Source organism: Lactuca virosa, chromosome 1 (genome assembly GCF_052849685.1).
Source record: "Lactuca virosa cultivar CGN04683 chromosome 1, Lactuca_virosa_CGN04683_v6, whole genome shotgun sequence".
Taxonomy (NCBI): Eukaryota; Viridiplantae; Streptophyta; class Magnoliopsida; order Asterales; family Asteraceae; genus Lactuca; species Lactuca virosa.
This window is the reverse complement of record NC_136426.1, coordinates 279,097,338-279,121,231: the sequence shown is the minus strand read 5'-3', so window position 1 is coordinate 279,121,231 and position 23,894 is coordinate 279,097,338. Positions and strand designations below refer to the sequence as shown.

General features: G+C 34.9%; 1 non-coding gene across 1 annotated transcript; it reads left to right on the top strand.

Moving 5' to 3' along the window:
* The first annotated feature begins 12,713 nt into the window (after positions 1–12,713).
* Positions 12,714–12,820, top strand: LOC145151645 (small nucleolar RNA R71). The gene has a single exon (XR_013732208.1). It is a non-coding gene; the product is annotated as a small nucleolar RNA R71 (small nucleolar RNA).
* The last annotated feature ends 11,074 nt before the right edge of the window (positions 12,821–23,894 follow it).

The following is a 23,894-nucleotide window of genomic DNA, read 5'->3' as shown; positions in this document are numbered from 1 at the left end:
TGTTGAGCAAATATCATACACATATTGCTCACTATGTCGAGCCAATATCATACACCAACTGGACAATAACACAACCTAGTACTACCCACATACATCTATAATCACACACAAGTTAAATCAAAGGATGCACATTATCTATACAATATAGTGAAAAAACTCACCTCAAATAGTAGCTTCAAGCAACACCCCGAGAATCCAAAAAGATGAAAACAATTCACAACCCCATAAAATAGCATTTAAAGTATATTAATACTAACCCTTATCCCTTATGAAAAATATACACTCTTTAGATTATTTTCCCAAAAAATGACCCAAAACCACAGCCTGTTCAAGAACACTTAAAAGCCACTAAACCCTGCCAACACAAAAATAGTGTTCTATATTCAAGAAATTTTGTTTCTTAGTTTTCCAGGGAATAATTTCACAAGTCCATACGATTTTTCTATTATTTGTTACAACTTTTACAAAAATGCATGTTATAGTAGCTAAAACCGGACCGGTCAGTGTACTTTTACCATAGTTTGAACTATTTCCATCTTTCTAATAAATATAATGAAATAAATTTGAATCAATTTCTAAACTTTTGACACTGATTTTTACCAAAAACGACTTCTCTATCATCAATTATGATCTTTCAAAAATCTAGACAAGATTAGGGCAATTCATAGCAAAACATGACTTTGTATTTTGGGTTAAGCTGGCTTCTTAAGCTATTAAACCGTTAAGGAATCAGAACTATGGCTGGAAATTAAGAGCTTAACGACTATGTGAATATGGTAGTCACATGGTGGTTGTTTCGTAGTTCTACCCATCTCCCAAAGTAGATTGTTTAAAAGACAATTTACCAAATAGGTTTTTGGTAAAAAAAATTGACAACCTACACTTGTTTTACCCCACCAAATGCACCATATATCAAAGTAGTAACCAACCATAGCTACCATTGAAAGGTGGCACTGTGCCAATGATATGGTAGTGGTGAACCACCGTTATACAGCTGCATCATGACGTCCACCCGGTGGCAGCCACGGTGTTTAGTTTTCTCGGCAAACTAAAGAAAAGAAAAGGGATTAAAAAACTTACAGAATGGCATACCACAACACCAAACAAACACTTACACACTTCCCTCTATTTAGTAGCCCTTCCCTCCAACAACATCCCTCTTAATCTCACTCTTTCTCGATCGCTTTCCCTCTCCCTCTCGATCTTCTTTTCATGTACCCATACAAACATACACACACACACAAACATCACAGAAGATTAGGTCTTCAGCTTAAATAAGTAAGGAACAAGAATTCAACCCTTACAATTCACGTCGATTACATGGGCTTCGAAATTCTGATTTTACAATTTGCATCGTTGACTTTCGAAAATGACATTTTCCGTTCCTCAAATCAATTTTCTTTTCATTACAAGATTTCTAACTTGACAATTCCAACCTCTCATCTTTATTTTAAAATAAATAGTTGGAATTAAAAAATTAAATTATAAAAACATTAAAATACCGGAAAATAGGAAGTTACAACCGGGTACATGGAATCATCATTGACCATCGTGGGTATAGAAATAAAAACATGTCAAAAGGACTGAGAGGTTGAGAATACGATGTAAAATCTATTTATGACCTACTTGGAAAGATTCGACAATGATGGGTCATCTCAGCAAGATAAGAGTCAAAAAATTATTGATTTTCATGATGATAACAACTTTTTCGCTGATTTTCGTAGTATGGGAGGTAGCAACTCGGATCCAATGGGTAATGAGTTACTAACCTATTTGAAACAGAATAAAGTGAAATATAAAAAAATATTTTTCAATTCTCAGTTGGTGGAAAATAAACACGATTAGTTTTCCGATTGTTGCTGGAATGGCGAAAAGTGATTACTTTTTTAGTCTTTCATAGTTTTTTAAAAATTTATGTTGTTACAATTTAATTCTTTTATTGTTAGAAATATTAGCAATACAAATCTCAAGTGTTGCATCTGAGATCTTCTAACTTCGGTCTTTATCTAGGTGGTAATATTAATGCATGTAAAAATACATATGTTAGGTTTATAAAGCCTAGTGAGTATACCTGACACCGACTATTAAAGATTATTGAATGATCGAGATGATCCAAACTCAAATTCAAATCCCCCAAAAATAGGTTATAAGCAATCCAAGTTAAATAGTTCCAATGATTCAAAGTCAAGGGTAAATTAGCCCATAATTCAAAATGCAAATCTATGGATAGATTCCACAATACCAAATGAGAAGTTTAACACAGTAAATTTTTTTCCATAAACTTCCATAGTATAAAAGGAATTAGTTCAACAATTTCAATTAAGAAATGTATATGCTTCTATGCCTAACCCCAAGTTGATCTTGAGGTCGACACTGACAAGAATGACTAAGTTAGCGCACATGCATGCTAGTCCTTACCACCGAATACACTTTCAATGTCGATTTCAAAAGTTAGGCTAAAGCATAGTATCGCTATCGAATCAAAAACCTTTCAATTTCTATTTAATCTAGACCACTTGTGAACCACCACACAAGCACAACATAAAGAGTAATTAATCTCCTTGTACATGTGAGGATTATCTATAAAGAGCCACCAAAGATATCCAATCTTGTATGGATGCCATCAGTAACACATAAATCAAGCAATCTATCCTAAGTGAATACACAAGTATGATGCTTAACTTCCACTTCAAATCAAAGAGTTTTCAACATAGAATAAGTATCTCTTAAATATAGGTTTCATGAATGCACGACATACTTATAGTATTCACATTGCATAGAATAAGGATATAATATGAAATCAATTCAATAAAAAGCATTATAATAAGTTTAGGGACATGTACTCCCAATATAATTCACCTTAGCTTATTGTCATTCCAACTATAATGGTGTTAAAATTCAAAATCCAACCTATACAATAAGTTTATACGTATCACTTAATCACTAAATTAAGATCTTAATGACATAAAATATTTGAAATCCTATTCTATTCTCTAGATATGTTCCTAAACTACATAGAAAAGAAATGGAAGTAGTATGAGGTCAATCAAACAATTGAGAAAAAGTTACGATATTTTTCAGTTTTCTACGATTCACTTACATGGGCCATGCTTTTCACGCCTAGAAAAAAAAGTAGGAGTGTATAATTTCCATGTTACGATAATTTCTAATAACATAAATCAATATAATCTCAAATCATAATATGAAGAGTTAGTGATTACCAAAGGGTTTTTAGCTCAATGGTATTCGGTGTTGTCTTCCCTCTTTGAGGTTGAAAGTTCAAGTCCTATTGTAGACATAAATGAAATTAATGTGTAGTTTAGGAGTAGATTAGATTTGTCGTTTGAAAAAAAAAAGAAAAAAAAAAGTTAGTGATGTTAAATTGAAGTCTTAATAGTTGATGGTCAAATCAAGTCGTAAACAAGCTTCAACTCTATTAGAGTACCATTAATAGCTTGAAGTTCCACCAAAAGCTTAATATATAATTTTCTAATAACATTAATCAGCATAATCTGAAGTCATAATATGAAGATGGTTTATAACTTCAAAACAATTACTTAAGCTAGATTTATTGTTCAACTTGAAGTCTAATTAGTTTACATCCAAATCAGGCCATAAACAAGCTTTAACTCCATTATAGTACCATTGACGACTTGAAGTTCCACCAAAAGCTTAATAGATAATTTTAACCTTATGACTTCGATTCTCTCACATGGAATGAGCATCCAAAACACATTTCTAAGCCAAAACCCATTAAGTTCGATTCCCATATATCATAATTCAATAATACTCTAATATATTGGGTAGAGGCTTCCGCTGAATCGTTTGCCGTTTCCAAAAAAAAATATTCTCTAATATATGGTTGATAATGTTTTAAGTAAGTATGAACTCCAATTTAAGGAACCAAAGGTGTTTTGTTGATAAGTTACTAAATCTTGTCTAGAATTTGATATAAAACACTAATCTAACAAGAAATCATCATACATTTTTGGATTTAGATAGGATTCAAACCTTAGAATGCGATATTGAAGTGAAAGACCAAGAGATGATACCCTCTAGTGATCTTTTGATGTAATAAGCCTTTAATTATTCCTTAGCACTTCAAATCATCCTAAAGCCTTCTCCAACTTCTCTAGTCCTTAAACGAGAGGGAAGTGAAGAGAATTAAGTGCTTATGGTTTAATCTTTCATATTTGACAACTCTAGTCCGTCACATTTCTATTTACACCAAGTAGACACTTAGTGCCATCGACTTCTAACTAGAAATTAAATTTTATATATCGAACCTTGATTTAATTAATTTTTAACATAAATGATAAAACTAAAGTTATTTCAAGGTCAAACTCGAGTTTCTTGAATTTGACATGTTTAGCTGTTTAAGCTTATATTTTTATGTTTAACCTAAATTAACCTTCTAATATCATGGAAATATTTAAATTCACCAAATATTATTTATTTATTTATTTTATTTATTAAAAATTAATATACTATTACTAATTTAATTTATTAAAAAAAACAAATTTCTAGGCCCAAAAAACAGTTGTTACTTATGATAAATTTAGAAAATTGGAATTTACATGATTAAAAAAAAAGTAAGAAAGATGCATAGTGAACTCAGAAAAGGACAAGTGCACGTGCTCTAGGACGACTGTAAATGTGGGTTTTAATGAGGTCTACAAGTGAATATACTGAAGGTTGATATAAGAATTTTGGTATGTAAGCTTGTTACTAAGACCTTGGTCCCAAAATGTGCATCTCCTCGAAGCAATTGTCTTTTTTATTTCATTTAACAAAGACAAACATTTTTTTTTTGTTTTTTTAACGGCAAGAAGTTTATCAAAATAGAGCTAGCGAGGGCTAAAGTTACATTACATTTCAACATTCAGTTTTAGGGGCATTACACCAACTAGACCGGTTAACGGCCGAAACTTTCCTAGCTCTAATCTCCATCCAGTTATAAGCAATAAGTTTAATCTCACTAGCCAGATCTTTGTTGTTCTTCGTGTCGTTGTCGTTTCCGCAACACCAAATAACCCAAACAAGGGAAATAAGAACAACCGTTGTAACCGCTTTGAACTTTCTGCGGCCTGCGCAATAACCATGTCATCATCGGCTTCAAAGAGTTGTGGGATCGAATTTGCCATCTTTGGGATGTCGCTCCACCACATTTTGAGAAATGCTCTCACTTCTTTTAACGTAGAACACTCGATAAAGATATGTTGCTCGTTTTTGGGCTTGCTTTAACAAAGACGGAATAAGGTGGATACAATATTAAGAGCGATGCACTCGAGATTTAAGCGGGTGGGGAGCCTACCAAGTCTAGTTCTCAATCCCATAACATTTGCTTTAGCATATGTCACGCCTTATTCAAAGTACTTTTTAGTTTAGACCCTTGCTGTTAATGTTTTGCAGAATTGGTCCCTAGGGGGCAGATTTGCCAACTGTAGAAAAGTTGGAGTACGTTGGGCATACCGGCTCATTTCTTGATTGTGGGTCTTAACCACATACGCATGGCATACGTGGAGTACACAGGGCGTACATGATGCTGAGGCAAACCCTGATTTTTACGGTTTGCACCCTATTTAAACTTCATTATAGCCTCATTTAGACATGTTGAACCAGCCTCCACCTCTCATTGCCCCAGAAAGCGAAACCCTTGAGTGTTTTGGTATGTTTTGCGTTTGAAGAGTGTTTGTTGGTGGTTTGTGAAGGAGAATAAGAAGAGGAACAATTGAAGGGAATTTCTTGAGCTTGTGGATCCAGGATCATCACCACATTTGCAAGCTTTTTGAGGTAAAAAGCTTACATCTTTATGATCTTATAAGTTAGATCTAATTCATAGAGCATTTTGTGCACTTTTTGAGCCCTTTGTGATAAAGGTGAGCTTTTGATATACTCTAAAGGCAATGGATGCTAGATCTTAACTCCAATCAGTCCCCATGTTCATAAAAATGTCAACTTTATGGAGTATTTGGACCCATACATAAAAATGTTAACTAATTAAGCGCTTAATGGAGTGGGATGGCACACTGGGGAGTACGTTGTACGTACCCAGCTGGTACGTTGTGCGTACTAGCCCCAGAAGGAGTACACTTACCGTACGAGTTGAGTACACCTCGTGTACTCAGTAGATGGGACTTGGGCTTGACGTTTTCGGTATTAGGCAAATGTTTGGGTTTGTGATACATAATATTACTACACCTATTAGTTTTATCAACTATCTAACTAACTATTATGATTTAAGGCAGTGTACCTTCTCGAAATTAATTTAGCACTAATAGTCGGGTATTGAACACAAGGAACAAATTTATTTATCTAATTTAATTACTTAAATTTAACCTAAAAAAAGCAAAAGTTAAATTGGTTTTTATCTGATTATGCAAGTTCAGACGAACTTAAACTCTTAACTAATGATTTCAATCAATTACTAAAAAGTAAAAACACTTATGTTTAGTTCGAATCCGCTTTTCCTCAATGGTTAGCTACTAATTATGGATTATTAATGTTGGTTATCAAATATTATGATATTAGCAATTCAAGTCCAAATTTACTAATGTTTTCACTAATTCATGTAGAAATATGCATGGTCATACACTAGCAAACATAAAATCAGTTATAGGATATAGATAAACTATGTAAGATTGATTTAAGTAAACACAATTATGGTCATAATTTATGTTCTCCAGCACAGCTAAATTAGTTACTTTTATCACTTATCTAAGATTTGGTCGATACTAGCTCTAACAATATAATAGTCACTACACTACTAGATAACAAGTTCAAGTAATTTATTGGTCACTAACTACACAGAACATGAATTCAAGCAATCAAAGTATCAAATATTAACATGCTAGGTAAAGATAATTAAACACAAGCTCAAAATCAACTATTAAAATACATAATTTTATAAACTAAACCATTGAGATAAAACTTCATCTAGCTAAATGAGAGCATCTAAATTCAGCTACTCATGGCTAAAAAAATAGACACAAATCCAATTAAAATCAAACTAATTAAAATATACCAAACCAATGGAATGAATATGTTCTTGAATCTTTCGATCTTCAAGCAGTTCTCCTTCAAACAGATGTTTTTCGCACTTTTCTCACCTTCAAACTCGATTATCTCTCCAGAATGTATCTCTGTCAACCCCTCTAAGCCGTAAGAATGATAGACTATTTATAGTTTTGGTAAATACGTTGCTCACGTCATGACCATTGATGTCTCACATCGTGAGTTGGGTAGTTATCTGTATTGAACACGGATTCCGACTTCCCGTATGTTAATCTTCTAGAACTTGGTACTCTCGTCGTGAGCTTTGACCCCTCACGTCGTGAGATTGACTTTTCAACTAGAATTTCCTTCTTTTAAGCTCTACTTCTCCAAAGTTCCAATTCTCGGTAATTTTGGTCTTTTAACTATAAGAGTGTTCCTTTTGGCTGCAAAATTCAATTTAATCTCATAAGTATCATATGTCTTTGCTTTTAACCAAAATATTAATAAAAATGTATTAAAATATTACCTAAAATATGTATAAATATGACAATATCAAATACCCCACACTTATCATTTGTTTGCCCTCAAGCAAAACTGACTTTTTTTAAGTCAAACTTTCATCAACAACATCACATAAGACAATCCATTTTGAACTTAGCCATTATACGAAGACCTCAATGCGTATATTTGTCTCTAAAATCCTAACAACTTCCCAATCCTAAATATTCACAATCCTTATGAACCTTCACTCTTAGTTTATACGACACCCATTTCTGCAACCCTCCGAATCCATCCTCAGAAATCTTTCTTAACGTCAAGGTATTTTTGGTTAAGCTACCCAAGCATACACATTCTAGAAAAATTACAACTTTTGATACCCCAATGGAGCTCTTGGAATTCTTTACTTCTTTGAATAATTAATCTTTAATTTCACCACCTTTATTGTTTATTTTTTGGTATCTTTAACTTTTTGATTCTTCAGAATTTTGATATTTTGATCTTCGTACTTGATAGCACCAAAATTCTTACAACTTTTTGGTAATTTCTCTCTCTCTCTTTATATATATATATATATATATATATATATATATATATATATATATATATATATATATATATATATATATATATATATATATATATATATATATATATATATATATATATATATCTCACTTTTTTCTCTCAAATCCTACATGCTTAAGAAATAGAGCTTAACTTAAACCTTTATTGGTTAGAGGTATTAGTCTAAGTGCAATAACTACATAAGCACTCATGGATAGATTTCACGTACACGCTGCAAAACTTATTATGCCATATAAACTACCAGATTACCTTTCATATCTCATGACTTTTCATTAGGACTGGGAAGCCACAAATATAGTATAACATATGTTGGCTCAATTAAATATTTGAGTTCGCATTGGATCATCCCACGCAACAGTAGCAACTTAAGTTTTTTTAATTAGCACTAGATTTCATATTAAACCATTTTTCAAGTTTATAAAATTTTAAATTTCCCTAATATAGTAATAATTTTAATTTTCTAATTTAAATTCCTTTTTCGACCCCCTGCCCCACACTTATTTCATACAATGCCTTCATTGTATGCATAAAATAATTTAAAAGCAATAAAAGGGAGAAAAAGGAACAGACTCCCCTAGGGTAGTAGTCGTGAGATCGATTCTGAATGCGTGTGGAAAACTTTAACATCTTGATTATGTGATTGGAACTTGGATCTTCTGAGATACGTAATTGTGCTGGCAAAATGTGAATCAGAAACTTGCATCTTCAACAAGTGTGGAGTATAAGATCTTCAAAGCATAGCATCTCATTGTGGGAAAGCATACGCCACATTGCAAAGTTGGAAGAGGAAAATAAAAATGCCATTTTGTACTGCTCACGTCATGGTAATAGAGATCACGTCGTGGTGTTGTTTTAAATCATATTCTAAAACTTTATGGCATCAATCTCTTGACGTGAGGAGTGAAGGCTCACGTCGTGAGAACTGGGTCTTCACAGATTGCATTTGTGCAATAATTCTTCCATCCAAGTAAAACGCAACTGAACATATGAATGCATTAAGACCCTTTTAAGACTCTATTTTTGTTGACTCTTTCATCTTCTCTAGTCTCTTTTCTCTCACGAGATTAACCCCACACTTACTAAAACTTATGGTCTTCGACTCATAACTTTAAATGACACGGCGTTACTCGTACGCTCTTATCTCTATTCTCTTAATTTTCTCTCATGTTAGACTACCAAATCTGCAACAAAGCAAACAAATTATGGAAAGAAGAAAAACATCCATCACATAGTTTGGTTACAAGTTTTAAACAAACCAAATAAAAAAACACACTAAAAATAACAAAGAAAATAAAAATGACTAAAAATAAAAAGGATCAATAATCATCTTCGTCCTCTCTCATGCCACTTGTCCTGGCTCCGCTTGGTCCTACACCATCATCTTGTCGGGACCAATATTCGCTCCACGAAGGGCAAATGGGGTATTGGTTTCCCAAATTAGGTGGTTGGCTAATGTTAAAATGTTGAATCATGTTTTCCATTGTTCCACCTATCCAGTTCATACTTAAACTCATCCGGTCAAAATAACCCGCCATCATCTCATCAAGGAATGGTCCTCCTCCCATGGGTGCGTTTTGTTGCACCAGTTGTCCACTTTCAATATGCCCCTTCACATTTCTTCTACCTCTCAGGCGCGGCTGCTACTCAATTTTCCCAAATTGCTCCCCATCATTATCGATAGGAATACTCCAATACGAGCCCATATTAACAATAACATACATGGACTCCAAATATCCAATAGAAGGATCGTCCCCCGCCTTACATGTTAATGTATGAGTCAAACGGGGTGTCAAAAGACCATAAGATCTCGCCAAGCGAGTAACAAAATTTCCTCCCGCGATAGGGCTCCCGGCTTGTGAAATGGCCGCCTTGCTACCGAAGTAACTAGAAAGATGGTTTTGGGATATTGCAAAAAACCGCCAATGCAATAATAGAACACAAGAAGAATAAATTAAAACTTGTAACTTTGTCTCCATGCTTCTTATGGTTGATGGAAAAAGTAACCAATCGATGGAGGAGTCGATGAATCGGTGACCGGGTGTGGCTTTCTTGCGAGACACCCGAATGGAATGCCCCGTTCGCAATGGTAGTCCATAAATTATAACCATTCACCCCCGGTAAATACTCTTGAACTGACGACCTAAAAAAGATATCAAAAACGGGAGATCTTGTTTCGTTTTCATCATATATACCCATCCTCCAAGAAAAATCGGCTAAACCGCATTCCTTATATTCGCCCCTGAGGCGAAAAACTAAGGCTCATGCAAAATATGGATCCACTATGGCGTCCTCAAATGATACGATGCGAAAAATTCCACACATAACTCTTGAAAAATAGGCTCACTAATAGCAAATACATTCTTCCACCCAATACAAGTGAAAAAAAACTCGTCCCCCGTAAATGTCTTTGTTAAATATGGGGCCATCCTCGTTGTAAGTCCTATTTCTCCTAATTTGACCCAATCAATCCTAGGAGAAATAGCGAATTCTCTATTATGTAACCACCCCAACTTGTTTGTAAAATTCATCGCCATACTTTGGGGCATGTTGACCGGAAGTTGATACAATGGGTGGCGGTTAAAAACATTCCCGTGAAACTGCTCATGGGTTCTTCTTGAAGCCATTTCCAGCAAAATAGATAATAAACAAATCCAAATAAAATACCAGAGATTAAGCAAATCAACAACAAAACAGAAAGGTTGTGAACCTAGTTCTCACGTTCATGTCGTGAGTTCGGTCGACAAAGAATTCAAAATCTGGCAACACAAAATAGAAATAGGACTAAATCCAAAGTTGGGGTTTTATTAGGCTTTAATTCTAAGTCTAAATACCCTACATGCATCAATGATTCCACCAAAAACAGTACCAATTCCGACATTTAACCCTCAAGAACAACCCTAACTTCTAAACACTAGAAAATTATCAAAATTAACAAGTTTAAGGTAGGGAGATGTTACCGAAATCGAAGATTAAACACTAAATCGAGCCAACTTTGAAGGCAATCGGTGGCAAAAGCAAGTGTGGGAACCGAAACCTTGTTGATCGTACAGGTGGGTTTAAACAAATAGGAGTAAAAACAATTGTTTGAGATTACGTATCATATGCCCCCCCTCCCCCCTGTGTTTTAACGGCTCACGTCGTGAGTTTTGACTCACATATATCCACCAAGTCTTGTGCGGTATTGAGCAAAGGACGCCTAAGGATAATTGGGACATTTCTATCCTCTTTAATGTCAAGTACTAGAATGTCTATTAGACAAATAAATTTTCCAATTTTTATCAAAATATCCTCAACTATGCCTCGAGGATTAGTCACTGAACGATTGACCATGTGAATCGTCATTCTAGTAGCCTTCAAATCTGGAAGGTTGAGCTTTTGATAAAACGAATAAGGCATCAAATTAATGCTTGCTCCAGAATCGGCTAAAACAAATGTCTTCATATTTTTCTGAATTCACATGGAAGTGTAAGGCGTCCAGGAGATCCGATCTTCTTTGGTATTTCTCCCATAATCACCATGGAACTCGGCTCACTAAGGATAACCTTGGAAGTCTTCTCTAGTTGTTGGCGAGTGTCGAGTAAATCTTGCAAAAACTTGCATATTATGGAACTTGTGCCAAGGATTTAACAAAAGGAATATTAATAGGAATACCCTTAACTCGCTTCATTAATTTCATATGCTCTTACTCCAGTGGGTGAACTCTGGCTCGAGAAGAAAACGGTAGCAGAGGATGAAAATCTTGAGTGCAAGAATGATTTTTCTGTTCAGACTGTGCCCATGTCGTGAGGATTGAATCCTCACGTGATGAGGATGGTATTTCAGCAACATTTTTCGCTTCAACTTTCGACTTCTTTGGCTGTGGTCTGGGTTGCTATGGGTCTTCTTCTAAGGCTTCTAGGAACTCAGAAATAGTGTCTTCTTCAATGTCGATGGCCATGACATGCGGTTGTGGTTTTTTATCTAGAATTTGTGGAGATAATCGTTCATTAACCAATATAGTTATTTGACCAAGTTGAGCTTCAATATTTTGGATTGATGCTTGATGATTTCTAAGTAAAGCTTGTTGGTCTCTCATTAGAGCTTGCTAGTCTCTTATTGTTGCATCGGTTTCATCATAACCTTTTTCCAAAGCCTCCTTAAATCTAATAAGCATGGAATCAAAATCAGCTTTCTTTTCCGGTTGTGGTTGCTTTTTGTATTCATCGTATGGCAACCATTATTTCTTTGGCTTCCTCCAATCTTCATCATAGCGGTCTCCACTTGAGTAGCATACTTGAGCTTTCTTATTCCTATTTTCGTCCAAATGGAAATCTTTTGTGAAATGTGGACCATTGCATTTTTCAGAACCCCACATGTATAGCATGTATGGATTGATCCATCTTCGTCATTTTTCGATCCATATTATTCAACATAGCCAAAACAGCCGCCATGTCCTCCGAAGTGCCACTCCCAATTCCTTTTGCTCCTTCATTTTGAGGATTGTGATACTCACGCGAATGTTTAGAAAACTCTTCAATCAACTCCTTAATTTTAGTGAGATTTTTCTTCGTTAAGGTCCTTGAGAATCAAGAAGTTTCCTTGTCATCACATTTACCCCATCGTAGAAGATTGATACTTCTTGTTGCACATGAAGATCATTTTGGGGGCAATTTCGAAGTAATCCCTTGTAATGCTCCCATGCTTCATAAAGTGATTTACCCAGTTATTGCTTAAAGTTAGCTATTGCCTTCTTGAGTTTAGACACTTTTGATGGTGGGCAAAATTTCTCTAACAATTGTTCACGGATTTGTGCCCATGTAGTAATTGCAATAGGTGGAAGTGCCTTTAACTGATCTTTAGCAGCTCCCTTGAAAGTGACTGGAAGCATTCTCAATAACAACGTTTCGCGTGGAACATTCGGGGTGTTGAAGTAATCAACAATGTCATTGACTTCATCAAGGTGTTTATAAGCATCCTCATGATCTTTCTCGAAAAATGGAACATCCTTAATTGTGGAAAGAATATGTCCGTTAAGCTTGAATTTTTACAGTAGCGGGAATTGCGGGTTGGACTAAGCTTGGACCGGTGTCCTCCCGAATTCTCTTTTTGTATGTTTCCATAGAAATGTCAGCAATGTCCGCCATGTTCTTTCCTGGCTCGCTTTCGGGTTCGCTCTCTTCTTTGTATGTTTCATAACCAACCTCCTTTTTATTAGGAGTGTTATCAATGCCTTTTAAACTGCCTTCATTCTTTAGGGGATTGCTTGATCCTCCTACGTGCTTTCCCTTCTTCTTACTAAAAACTGATTTTAGTTCCTTGAATGTGGATTTCTTTGGTGTGTTTGTTTCTCCTACGTTCTTGACCATCTTTTTACGAAAAGCTGACTCTGGATCTTCAAGGGGTGGTATCAAAGGTGTATTCGATCCATGGGTCATAAACTACTGCAATAAAAACAAAAATAAAAACGTAAAAACCAACAAAAAGTAATTAAAAAGTCCTACTGGTCGTTCGCCACGACGTGGTAATGCTACCACTTCGTGTTGAAGCAGATAAACTAAACAAAAGCTAAAAACGAACTAAAACGTAAAAGAGTTGAGTTCACATCGTGAGCTTTAAGATCTCACATCGTGAGGTCAGTGATTCAAAAAAAAGAAAAACTAATGCTAAAAATTAAGTTTTTGCGGGTTTTATCCCACAAAAAGGACCGATTAACCTAAATCAATTAAATTATAAACTAAAATAGTCGTTCCCCAGCAACGGCGCCAAAAACTTGATACATAATATTATTATACCTATTAGTTTTACCAACTATCTAACTAACTATTACGATTTAAGGCAGTGTACCTTCTCGAAACTAATATAGCACTAATAGTCGGGTATAGAACATAGGGAACGGATTTAATTATCTAATTTAATTACTAAAAATTAACCTAAAAACAAACAAAAGTTAAATTTGTTTTTATCTGATTTTGCAAGTTCAAACAAACTTAAACTCTCAACTAACGATTTCAATCAATTACTAAAAACACTTCCGTTTAGTTCGAATCCACTTTTCCTCAATGGTTAGCTATTAATTATGGATTATTAATGTTGGCTATCAAATATTATATTATTAGCAATTCAAGTCTAAATTTACTCATGTTTTCACTAATTCATATAAAACTATGCATGGTCATACTCTAGCAAACACATAATCAGTTATAGGATATAGATAAGCTATGTAAGATTGATCAAAATAAACACAATTATGGTCATAATTTATGTTCTCCAGCACATCTAAATTAGTTACTTTTATCACTTATCTAAGATGTGGTCGATCCTTGCTCTAGCAATTTAATAGTCACTAAACTATTAAGTAACAAGTTCATGTAATTTAATGGCAACTAATCTACACAGAACCTGAATTCAAGCAATCAAAGTATTAAATATTAACATACTAGGTAAAGATAATCAAACACAAGCTCAAAACCAGTTATTAAAATTCAAAATTTTATAAACTAAACCATTGAGTTAAAGCTTCATCTAGCTAAACGATAGCAGCTAAATTCAGCTTCTCATGGCTGAAAGCATTGACAAAAATCCAATTGAAATTGATATAATTAAAATATACCAAACCAATATAATGATTATGTTCTTCAATCTCTCGATCTTCAAGCAATTCTCCTTCAAACATATGTTTTTTGCACTTTTCTCACGTTCAAACTCGATTATCTCTCCAGAATATATCTCTGCCAACCCCTCTAAGTCGTAAGAATGAAGGAGTATTTATAGTTTTGGTAAATACGTTGCTCACTTCGTGAGCATTGATGGCTCACGTCGTGATTTGGGTAGTTATCCATATTGAACACGGATTCTAACTTCCCGTATGTTAATCTTCTAGAACTTGATACTCACGTCGTGAGCTTTGACCCACCACGTCGTGAGATTGACTTTTCTGCTAGAATTTCCTTCTTTTAAGCTCTAATTCTCCAAAGTTCCAATTCTCGTCAATTTTAGTCCTTTATCTACAAGAGTGTTCCTTTTGGCTGCAAAATTCAATTTAATCTCATAAGTATCATATATATTTGCATTAACCAAAATATTAATAAAAATATATTAAAATATTGCCTAAAACTGTGTATAAATATGGCAATATCAGTTTGTAAGTTTGGGCATAGTTGGGCCATTAGACTTCTGCTTTGGGCTTTAGATTAGCCTGTTGGACTTCCTTGTATTTTAGGCCACAATGGTTTTTGGGCCCAATTTTGAAGATTGGGCCATATTTATGTGGGCCTTGGGTTGTCATTTAGGTTTTGGGCCTTTTGAATAGTTGAGTTGGGCTATGGATTTGGACCAAGTTAGATAATGGGTAAAATGGTATTGAGGTGAGTTTCCTCACTGTGTTAGCGGGTCGAAGGAACCAATGTCGACCCATGGTTTATTATGTTAGGATGTTAGATGTCTGGATTACTCTTGCATGTGTTATGTGTTGGTATGCATATCGGGCAAGGCCCGATGTCTGGCGGGGCCCGATGAGTGTATTGTCTGCTATTATCTTTGTGATTATCGCATGTGTTGGTATGATTATATGTTTATATGTATATTGGGTGGGGCCCAATGGCTGACAGATCTCTATACTGAGTGAGGCTCGATGGCGGGCGGGGCCGATGTCGGGCTTGGCCCGATGACGGACGGGGCCAACTATATGTTTGATATGTATGCTAGTGGTAGTGGTGAAATACACCCGGTATCCGGTTGAAATAAACTGAAGGGGATTGCAAGCACCCATATATGTTTGGTTGTATGTTTGTCTGGTATGTGGTATTTTGGGAACTCACTAAGGTTGGTCAATATGGTTATATGGCTACGTTTTCAGGTATTTATGATTCGAAAGGGAAGGGCCCAACTTGATCGCATCACATCCACCCATGTTTCCGCATTATGATGATTTTGGGATTGTACTCTGATAACTGTCTACTCATGAAATACTTTTAGATAAGTATATAAAGGATAATGAATGTTTGGCTAAAAGATAATTAAAGTTTTGATCGAATAAAAAGTGAAATTTTTACCTCGTAATTTTTGGGACGTTACAAGTTGGTATTAGAGTCTTAGTTTGAGGGATTCGGGTATACTCTCAGGTGTGTCTGAACTCAAACTGAGGGTTTGGTAAAATTTTCATAAAATATAAGTTTTCTTAAGAATTTTCTAATAAAAGAGAGGGGTGTGATGCGTGCAATCGGCCGACCTCAAGTAAGTGATTCCCAGAATTCCCATACATGTTTATTATGTTATATGTTATGAGAATTGCATGCTAGATTAGGGCTAAGGATCTGCTCGGGATTTAATGTCAGGAGAGATGCCTTTATATGCCTGATTGTTTGACCTCTTAGAGTTGCATGCTAGTATGGTTTTCAGATAATTGGATAGAATGACTTGATTAGTTGGTATGCTGGTTAGATTTTCCGTTTCCCGATTATTGTTTTTTTGTGCTTTGTGGGACTCCTAGCAATGTGGGTTAGCTACTAAGTGAATATGTCAAGTCACATGTTGCATAAGTTAAATAATCTCAGGGTGATGGATTTAACCCTATTGCACAGCTCTTGTCTGAGTCCAACCGTTGTAGGGATGAGTCTTTTACTCGAGGGATTATTTAAGCTTTGTTTCATGTGATTGTATTCATGAGGTGGTTAATATACACTATTATGAGTTCTTTAGCAGTTGATGGCAAGGTGAGGTCGGGAACCTGGGAGAACCTATGGTGTGTTGTAGTGGTTTGTTTGTGCTGCTTAGGGAGTATCTGGAGCATCAGTTTGAGAAGGTGACTTAGAGGATTCAGGATGATTCTTGGGGAAATTATGGATAGGTGTGGAAGGTAGTGTTGGGTTATGAGCATTCTAACACTCCTAAGTGTACATGCAACCCTAAATACCTTGGATCTATGTTTTCTCTATTATACATACAATTATGAACATCCAAGGTATTACCCTAATCTAGCATACAAAATAATAAATATAACAAGATAGAATACATACCTCTTTGATGTAGAATGTCTTCATGAAGCTTGAGTGCCTAGTGCCCCAAGTGTGACACCTCAAATGGTTCACACAACACCAAATACACTTGGAATAACTTGAGAGAAACTTGAACACTCCTTGAAATCGTCTAGCCCTCACACTCACACATTAGTGCACCATTTCTTGAGCCATGGGATTCTTTTATATGGTGGCTATTAGGGTTACACCATATAACTCATAACTTTACCCATTCCTTATGCTCCATGGATTTTAACCTCCATGGAGTATCCATGGGTCACCCCATGGACTTAGTCCAACATAAGGAATCTTGGATCACAAGCCCACATATATAAGAATGAATGATTTACAAAATCAACCCATATATTTAATTAGTCTCCTTTTGATCACTTAATTAATTCCAAATTAATTCTTGATCAATACTAATTAAATAACCTTATTAATATATTAGAACTTATAATATATTAACCAACCTTAAGTGTTATTTCTCTCATTATAGTCTATCCAAATGCATGATGCCATGCAACCCAAATGGACCATGCCGTGTCGGGTCAAGTCTTACCAATTATAGTTATGGACTTAGATATTAATCCAACAGTCTCCCACTTGGATAAGTCTAAAACTATTATTGCGTATGACTTCAGGAACCGATCAGCAATCGTAGCTCTCAAAAGCTTTTGTCGAACTCTGACCTTGTCGATGAACTCTGACCTTTGTCAATGACTTGTCCATTAGATAAGGGATCATATATTCCTCCATTCTAGATATCATATGGACTGAGACATGGATTATCAATCATTCTCTCTGTCCATTTGTTGTTTCCCGATTTCCGATTCATGATGACTGACTGATTGAACAAATCAAATCAGTCCTGGCTTGACCAAGCACTCACATGTATCATCTTTAAATCATCGAGGGGCCCACATATATCGCTTTTATCCCGAAGGTAAAAGGAATGGATAAACTTCGACTCATATGGCTTGTTCTACTACTTGTTGAATCATACACAAAGGCACGTTTTATAACATCGAGTTACCAATGCGTTTTCGTGCAATCAATGTATAACCAACTCATAGTAACAACTCATATCTCTAGGTTTGAAGAATATAAGATATTATCGTCTCATGATCACTCGTGATAAAATCCATGAAGTGATTCAAATGAGCGCGGGTTGAATCCAATACTCAGAACTTATGACCACTCATGAGTGTTGTAGCACCACTTTGTCCACCAACTTGGACCTCTACAAACCAACCCATGACAGTCTTGATTCATATCTACTTCCAACATATGACCGACTGTGGATGGTTTGAATAACTTAATCATTCAGGAAGAGCGACTTAGTTATTCTGGAAGTCAAAACATGCAAAGTGAAACACAAGAATAAATGAATCAAATATGGTATCAAACCCTATGAATATAAATAAACACTTTTATTTATCACCATACTGATTACTCATTATTCATTGTTTCGGTTTTCTCAACTTTATACTTGAATTTAAAACAATAGTTGTCCCATGCTCCAAGCATGTACACTATGTTTTCTAAACACTAGTCATGCCATACACCAAGTATGCATACTATGTTTGTCTATGATCTTTACTTTGTAAAATAGATCAATTGAACATCACTCCAATGATCCTCTTTTCACAGTCCCAAATCCTTACTGCAAATGCAAGAATTCCAAATTCATGCCATTTACTGAAATCTATTAGATTCTAAACTTATATGCATTGATCCTCTTAATGATTATGCACGAAGTCAGAAAGACTTGACAACAATCATTACAGAGCATTCCAAAGGAGATCAGCTCCTTGGAAACATCCTTCTTTCATTAAGTTTCCTAATCTTACACAGATTGAATAATTTCTAACTTTGAAACATTGCCATATTCCATTTTGACTATCACTTCTGAACAAGAGTTGACTCCTTACAGATTATGTCAATATGGTCCTTCCAGAATTAACATTATACTTCCAACTGTCCTTGAGCAACCAATCTTTGGTAAACCTTAGATTGTCCTCGACAATTGCTTAATCATTTTAGTCATATCCAATTCTAGACCTTTTCCCTTCATAATGCCCCAGGCATTTGGAAAATTTTAGAAGGGATGAATATAGCACATGTAATCGATCCTATATCCGAAGCATATGGGACACGATTCATGATGTCTCACATAAAGACTAAACCAGTCTTTTGCTATAATATTTCCATTTCAATTTGCCAAGTTCTCAAAATTCAGATTATGAAAAGGGATGCCGTAATCATAATCGAATTTTAGAACGCAAATAATGGACCCATATATAGAATTTCCTTATGTTGAGCCATTCCAACATGAAATTCATATATATATCCTTGATTAAATACGATTAAAATCTCAATCTAAGCTTTTACAATTGAAATGAAGTATAATTTCCTCTCCCTTAATTATAGCAAAACAACTTTTTCCACCCCTGCAACCTCACGAATTGAAACTTTTGTTTTCTATAATTAACATTGCTAACTTGCAACCTTTGTCATAATTATCATGCTCCCACTAACATGATGATTATTAGCATAACACTTATGCTCCCACTAGCTTTGACATGTACTCAGAAATCAGCTGACTTTCTTACCAAAGGTCAGATTTCTGATACTAGATTGTTTTGATAAAACTTTATCAAAATCATACACCTCTCTTAGATAGCTCACATGTGTGTCTAAACAATTTTAGAACTATGAAAAGGGATGCCGTAATCATAGTCTCAATTGTTTAGACCTTTGCCACTTCTCACAAGTCCATGTTAGTGTGTCGGTAAACCACACACACTCCACTAACGACTTTGAGAATGCAAATATCACAATTGCTATCTAGCTAAAATCTACTTAGTGAAAGTGTTTCCTCAGCATCATTTTCATGAATCGGAGAGAAACCTTATGACACTTAGATTGAATAGTGTATGTGTTCTTATCCATGTGAATTTGTCAAAACCATAATCACAAGACAAGGTTAGTGACAAATCCAAACTCATATTGATTAAACTTGTGCAATCTTAAATTCTTGCCATTTGGCAGCTCAGGTGCCTGCCATTGCTTCCAAGTAGTTGTGAAACCAATTGAGAACTCTCAGAACTCCTATGCAAAGCCAACTTGAATAGGCACAAAAATTTCAACACGATAGGTTATAAACCTCAAGTCGTGTGCTAGTGAAGGACTTTAGGTTTTATTCTTGATTAAGTCTTGAAACTTTCAAGAGCTTTAAGACTCCCACTGTCCTCTTGACATATAAGACTCCCTTGTCAAATATTCAAGAGATAATGCGGATTCTTTATCAAGACTAACACTTTACACAATTGGCCTAACTTGGTCTCTGTTTTATCCAAAACATCACAACTTACCAATTTCAAATGTACAAGAGTATATAACCTTTTACTCTTACATTTGACTAGTGTTAACAAACCCTCTTTAAGATATGTCACTCAAGTTACAATCTTGGAGTATGACTCTAAGAATTGTTTTGGAACGAAGTATGACTCATCTTTTTTATTTAACCATTTCAACAATTCATGACTCCTCTTCTTAGTCATAAGAATGCACTAAGATGACTTTAGAGGACCAATTGTGATATGGTATCTTAATCATTAAGATGATCATAAACATGATACTAAAGTACTATCCCATCTTTTCAGATTTGAGAAACTTTTATCTTTCTGCCATACTTTGATTCTTCTTATTCGTTCTGTCTCACATTGAAACTTCTCTAATGCTACAAACTTATACTTAAACTTATAAGTATAACCATATTTACTGAACTTAAGTAAATCATGACGAATAGTCTTCTTGATCTTTTGTGGTGGACTTGACTAGTGCACAAGAATGTGTACTCGATCCCTTAGTCCTTTCCTTATTCACATAAGGAATTAGTCTTAATTTTCCAAGCTGAAAGTTCTCATTCATCATACTATACAACTTGCATGATTCCAAGTTTCGGTCCAATTGAACCTTGGGTGATGAGAATCTTTCCTTATTTGGTAATATTAGACACTACCACAACCGAAAGAATCAAATCCATTTTTCCAATATTGCTATCAATGGAATCTTATAAGCAACAACTTTTGACAAATGCCATTGTAAGGATACTTAAAATAAATAAAATCAAAACATTTTTCTTTTATTTTAAAACTTTGCGGAAAAACTTATCCTTACAATCCATATGAAAACCTTGTTGTTATCTATTCCTAAGCAATATAAATATTATAACTCTTAAGTAATAGCCCAAAATTCTGATCACCGAACCATGCGATTGAAATCCATCTTTGCGATCAGAATCAACATGTACTTAATAGAGTTAGACAATGGACTTTACCTGAAGTAGAGCCAAACTTATTGACTTTAACATCCTTAGGTAAATTTGGCAGCTTCGTAACCAATGCCCCTTCCTTTAGCAATAGTTACCTATGGACCCTTGATAATGGGACTATCTCAGACTTCGCCTCTCTCTTTACCATTGGGTCAACCGAGTTGACTATGGCCGATCCCTTTCCATTGGGAAGAGAGAGCTTTACTGGATATCCAATGTCATCATTCTCAATGTCCATAGCGTTTTAGGAAGTTGATCTTAGCAAATAGATAAGATCATTAAGGGTCTTGTCTTAGTCTGTTTCATAGGATTCCCAAAAGAACTCACTATGTGACTTAGAAAGTAGTTGAGCCACCAACTTTCTCAAGACTTTGACACCCAACTCTCCCGGCTTGTCAATATGTGACTACATCTCCAAGATGTGATCACACCTAGACCTTGCCTTGCCAATAGGGCTTGAGTGACCTTAAACTTTTTAGGAACTTGTGGGTTAGGGAGAATAATTGGAGGAGGTGAAAGAAGTATGATATCCAAGGGACATCATCTTCATTTAGGAAAGCTTGTTTCAAGAGATTTGGGAAGATCATAAATGTCTAGACCAAACATCTTTTTGGGAGATATTCAAGATAGTTGATTTAAAGTCCTTAATATGACACCCAATATGAAATATTAAGGCTAGGACCCAAGAAACTATTTTATAACTTAGAAGAGGGATGTCGTAATCCAAGCTATAAAATATTTGAAGGTAGGTGAATGACGATTCACCAATTTCCACCATGAAAAATGAAATAATTTATTAGGTTTTAATTGGATTTGAAAGTCCTAGATCTTTGAGATTCATTGAACTGTTCAAAGGCATGTTTCAATCTCGAGTGTGCCCTTTAGGTTTTGTGACTGGGATGCCGAGGATCACAAAACAAGGTGTGAATAACCATGCAAATATACTTGGTACCCTTAATATTTACCTCTTAATCAGTGTGCCGGTTAACCACACACGCTCCACCGATACTATGATAAATATTAAGTTACCCTTTGCCTACCTTGTTAAGTCCAGGTTAGTGTGCTGGTTAACCACACACGCTCCACTAACGACTTAAGCAAAGTGCAAAGTGTAATTTCATGGGTTAGCACCAAATTCACATTTTCCTAAGTACTAAGATTGGGTATTAATAAGAGTTTAGTTACTTAGTATTTATCATTAATACTTTTAATGAAAGGAGAATTATAGTCCTCGTCCTACCCGTTCGGCTAACGACCCTCCACCAGTCAAGGAAGCGGTGGGTGAGAGTGGACACCCATTAAACTGCCATTTTATAGGCAGTAACCTTATACCCCCCTTATAGACCGGCTTCGTGAATGAGGCCTACTAACTGTAAGACTGACTTCACTCTTATACATATATATAAATATTATTAACTTATAATATTATAAAGTATAAGGGTTGAATTTTAACTTTTAAAATTCTAAGGGCTAACTTGGAATTAAAGTATTCATAAGTGAAAACTTTTCAAATTCCAAAACTTGAGGGCAAGTTTTGAAACTATTCAAAACTAATTAATTCCATAACTTATGAGTTTAAAGTAGTTTTAATTAAAAAAAAAACTCTTCAAGTTCCATATCTTGAGGACAAGTTATGGAAGACTTTAAACTAATTAATAAAAAAAAATAACTTTTTTTTATTGTAACTTATGGAACTAATTAAGGTTACACTTTTTTTTTAATTTAATGAAGAGACTCTTGAACCTCCATAACTTAAGGACAAGTTATGGAGTCATAAAACCATTTAATTAGAACTAGACTCTTCATTTTGTAACCTTTGCCAACTTTTACGAGTTTTATGATTCTTAAATGTGACTTTTCATATAACTTGAGGACAAGTTACAAAAACACACTTTGGAATCAACTCTTAGATTAAAATTGATTGAAAACAACTATTTCACACAACTTTTCTATTAATCTAAGAACCTCATAAGAACAAGATAATTCAAATCATCAATCTTCAAGAAATTAGCATGAACATACAAACTAATACAAATCTTGAAATTATGACAATTATCTTAGAAATTGGATTAGCATGAACATTACCACATCAAAAACAAGTTTATAAGTCCAAAAACATCTTAGGGTAATGTTCCTAGTCCAATGCCAGCCAAAACAATCGAATATATGCATCCAACTCGCTTTTTCAGCTACTTTTGCAAGTATAACAAGAAAACAAGCCTAGCCTCTGATACCACTGTTGGGTTATGAGCATTCTAACACTCCTAAGTGTACATGCAACCCTAAATACCTTGGATCTATGTTTTCTCTATTATACATACAATTATGAACATCCAAGGTATTACCCTAATCTAGCATACAAAATAATAAATATAACAAGATAGAATACATACCTCTTTGATGTAGAATGTCTTCATGAAGCTTGAGTGCCTAGTGCCCCAAGTGTGACACCTCAAATGGTTCACACAACACCAAATACA